Source organism: Polypterus senegalus, chromosome 13 (assembly GCF_016835505.1).
Source record: "Polypterus senegalus isolate Bchr_013 chromosome 13, ASM1683550v1, whole genome shotgun sequence".
NCBI classification, from domain to species: domain Eukaryota; kingdom Metazoa; phylum Chordata; class Cladistia; order Polypteriformes; family Polypteridae; genus Polypterus; species Polypterus senegalus.
This window is the reverse complement of record NC_053166.1, coordinates 27,652,892-27,657,504: the sequence shown is the minus strand read 5'-3', so window position 1 is coordinate 27,657,504 and position 4,613 is coordinate 27,652,892.

Here is a 4,613-nt window from a genome sequence, read left to right as displayed (position 1 = left end):
CAGGACACTCATTCAGAAAAGGGTTAGAATGAAAACCTGCAGCCATGGTGGTTCTCCAGGACCGGAGTTGGCATCCCCTGGGTTAAGGCTCTGCTCTTGGCCCCTTCCATCTGTTTCTGCTGATGTGCAACATTAAATACGTGGCAGTCTTGATGAAATGGAGATCATGGAGAGATGTAGCTAGCATTGTGAGTCCTGCCTCTAGAAAAGCCTCTCATCTTTTATGTGTTTTGTGATTTTTGGAATCCTGATATATTGCCTGCATTTGGATATGTTTTTTATCTGTCCTATGTCTGTGCCATTTTAAGTCTACTCGTGTATGCCTTCTGTTGAGCGTATTATCTCAAAAGCAGGAATTTAGAATGTAGGGAAAAGTGTGGTCAAAAACAAAACTGAGGTCAAAATTGGAAGTCAAGAATCGATCGTCAAAACCCGGAACACGAAATTCAAAAATCTAAATTTTATTTCAGCAGGGATCTGATAAAAAAAATAACAGAGGGAGAATGATCTCTAGATTGCCCAACCTTAAATGAGCGAACTTTGTACTGTCTTCACACTGACTGATGTCATCGACACATTGTCCCAGTGCATGATGGGAACATAACCAAGACAACCCTTAAAATCAAAATTAAAATCACTTTTATTCACTAGTACTTAATATACAGGAATTTTAAAACTTCAAAAAATTAATTTAAAACATTAATCACAACATTGACTGCTCTTTCTGGGTCATAGGCTAATAAATATTACTGTTGTGTCACTTCATGCCTCTTTTTCTGTGAACTTACTGATGTTGCCCTCAATGTCTAGTGCAGTGCTATTGGCGGTAAACACAACTGTTTTACATAAGATAACCCCTTTGCCAATTGACAATGAAAGCCCTCTTCTTATCTTGCTTTGTTTCCTTTCATTGCGCTTTCAGCTTAGGGTGACTCCTTCATTGTTAATTGTTGAAGAAAATGGACTTCAAAAGAATCATCTGTTTTCCAATGGGCTCCTTTCAGATGATCTCACTGGACAGTCTAAGCATCCAGCATTAAAAATAAAACAAGCTAAAAGCAATCCTCCACTTTAGTTTTACTGAGCTGTGTTTTTCTGTTTGGCGGGAGGTTGGGGTGTTCTGCCAAGAAACAGATAGGTGATTTATTTACTGAGTTAAATAAGGAGAAACATGTAAAAAAAATTAAATCAAAATAATAAATAAATAAACCTAGCTACTAAATCTTAATGAGAGACAAGAAACAAAGTTGAAAAAGCAAGCAAAAAGGTCAAAACAAATGAAACTCATGAGAAGCACATTCGTTAAGGGCTTCTTTTGAGTATTTTTTACGTTTTTATTTAGGAGGTTTCCAGCCTCAGATTAGATAATGAAAGGAATCCCCCAGTCAACCTTTTCTCCTGATTACCCAAAGGTCATGACCCTAGAAGCCACACCCCTAGCGACGTGCAAAGCAGCATACAACAATAATTCTGAAAAACTGCAGTGATAGAAGGGCCTGAAAATCAACACATTAATTCAGTCTACAGGGAAATGTTCAGTGCTTGTACTTTATCAGAATGTTATTTTTAAACAACTTAATTTTAAAGAAGCTACAACACACGTCATGGCTTTGTATCTTTTTTTTTTCCAAATGTAATATATTTTTGTGTGCATCTTTTGCTGTCGAAACGTTTGTTTTTCCGCCTCAGAGAATCTCTTGGCGGAGTTTGTTTTCTTATTAAAAGTTGCTTTCGTTATTTTGAAAATTCTAATGCTTGTCTCTTTATTTATATTTTTACTGCAGTGCCATTTTGCTGGTTTGTGGGTTTGCACCATTTTGTGATGTGGTTGCTAGTACGCAATTGGAAGTTACTGGGGACATGTCTCCAGAAGTCTTACCTGATGGCATCATCAATGTGACTGTGGAAAAAAAGGTCTCACCCAAACCTTCAATCTCCAAGTTGGTGGATAACTTGAAAGCTCGTTCCATTCAGAGGGTCCTCTCTTGATCTCACTCTGTCAACCACCAAAAGGCTAAAATGTTATGTTTCTTATCTTCTTTCCTTCTCAGCGTGGAAATAGCCTTAACAATTTTTTTGTTTGAAATTGTGATAATAGCTTGTACCCAGCACTGGTGGAATAGGCTCTGGACCCCCATGACCCTAAATTAAGTCACATGGGTTTGAAACTACTATGTTTTGTTTTTCCCAATGAACACATTGTTTAACATCTGAAAACTAAAGGGCTACTTTTTTAGATTAGAGGATTTTCACAAGAATACAGAAGGAGACGATATCTGTTTTTAATTTGGGGAAAGAAGGGAGTTTTGGGGAAATTCTTCACACACCTTCAAACGTGTCACAGGGATTACAGAATAAAGAAGCAGTCTGTGTTGTACAGTTAATGACAGTGGGGATAAGAGGCTTAAAAGATTAAACGTGGCAGCCCCGGACAGACTGCTGGAGGTACACTTTCTCCTTTCTCTCTTATCTTTAAACACGTTCAAATGTTTGCCAGAGAAGGCTTAAACTTTGGAGACCCTAAGCAATCATCTGGACAAGGCTGTGGACACAAAGGCCCTGAAAAATAAAAGCCCACCGTGGCAGGCAAGGGACGCTTTTAAAAAAAGAAAAGGAAGTCGTACATGTCACCCGCTGCAGTGACTGGCACAGTTCGACATGCCACTGAAAGTGACGCCTCGTGGGCTGTGAACAGCTGCACATGTGTGCTCAATGATGGGCTCCCCATCCAGCGCTTTGTTCGTGTCATGCAAAGCCTTAATGATCCACTTTCCTTTGAGCCATCAAGCTGATTGTGGTAACAAATGATTCCTTCTGTTTTATTTTGCGGCCAAGCATTTCATGACTCATTAAAGACTGTCAGCGCTGATGAAAAGGTTAATCTGTTTCAACAGAGCACCATGTCTGCAGCTCCAGTGAGCCGGCAGTGGGGCTTATGATGCACAAGTAGAGCTCAAGGTAGAAAGAAAACTGAGAAGTCGCTGAAAGTGCTGAATCTGAGCTCATCCAACTTGGATCTGCTTCTGAACGTGTGCTGTGGTTTGTCGCTGGCGTCACAAGCTCCTGCGCTAGAAGTGATGAGTGAAACGGACAAGATTCATGAAACTGACACTAAGATTTATTTGGCAGGTGACTTAACAACTGAAAAATGTGATACTCACTAAAAATAGTTTTTTCAGGGCTTTTAAGTGCTCCTTAAAGCTTTGTTCACACATCTGCATTCATCTGTGTTCTTTTCTGCAGGTGTGTAATGTTGGTAATCAGCTGCACCACAGTAAGAATCAGTTCCAAGTATTCCTCTCGATCACATCACGGTGGTGACTTGATTCATATTTCCTTTATGAAGACTAGGGGGCTTTGCCCCCTGCTTGCTTCGCTCGCCAACCCCCGGGCCAGCACTACGTGCAATCCACATTACGTCTCTGCCACTCACGTATGGGGATTCGGATGTACAATTTAAACAGATTGTTATTTTCATGAGAATTGTTACATATGCATAATAGAACTAACTTTTTTACATTACAGCGAGTAATTAACCATATTAAAAAATAGTAAAACGTAATAATTTGAAAGTAAATTATGTTTGATGTTGCATTTGAATTTTTCGTTGCATTATACGATTTGGGTTTTTTTTGGCTTTGAAATTAACATGCACATATATTTTAAATTTACACTTTTACTGTAAAACTTCAGTAAAAATAATTTTTGAGTTAAATTTTCATTAATATTGCATTGAATTTTGATTCCGTATTTGGACTTACATCATGACAATGCAATGTATAACTGCCCAACTTTTTCGAATGCTTGTCGCTGTGATTTGTTAATTGTCTTTGCAAAAGCTACTCTAATGGGAAACGGTTAACGTTTTAATATGAATGGCATATCAAGATCTCCGTAGGTGTCTAATGTTATCTGTGGGAAATGTACTACATTACAATTCTTGGATACATCCTTCTTTCAACAGTAATTTGGGCAGTGGAAGACCGGAAGGTGTTTAACGATTGTAGTTATTTTTTGTGATATTGTAAGTTGATGTCTTCATCTTCCACACGATCACCACCAACTGTTTCAGCATAGTCTATTTATATGCAATTGACCAATTTGCCGTGTAACCGATCGACAATTTTCACATTAATTTGTTTGACTTCATCGTTTCTCACTGCTAGGATTGCCTGTGTACTCATTTCTTCTGTTGATATCATCAATAAGATTTAGACATAATGCATCTTCTTTAATTGGGAACTTAAAGTGAGGAAAACGTTAAAATTTATGAGCTGAGAGAGCAGGAAATGTGTCTGTCAAGCGCATTCACACGAATGAGATGTGAGAGGACTGTGGGCGTGTCTGAATATGGTTTAGAGGAAAGTGTGACTTAAAACAATCTCATGTTAAAATTCTTGTATCGCGGGACTTGAAAAAATCTCTTCAAAAAAGTCTTGTCATAGGATTTTTTTATATAATAGAGAGACAAACCAAATCACACATTCTTGTGCATCAGTGTGTTTTCTCAACACCCCCGCAGCCTCCCGCTTACCCTTACTTTTCCTCCTTTCTTGATATGAATGAGCCATGTGTGGTGGAGCTTTGAGTTTCTCTTTAGTCTCTGATGTATT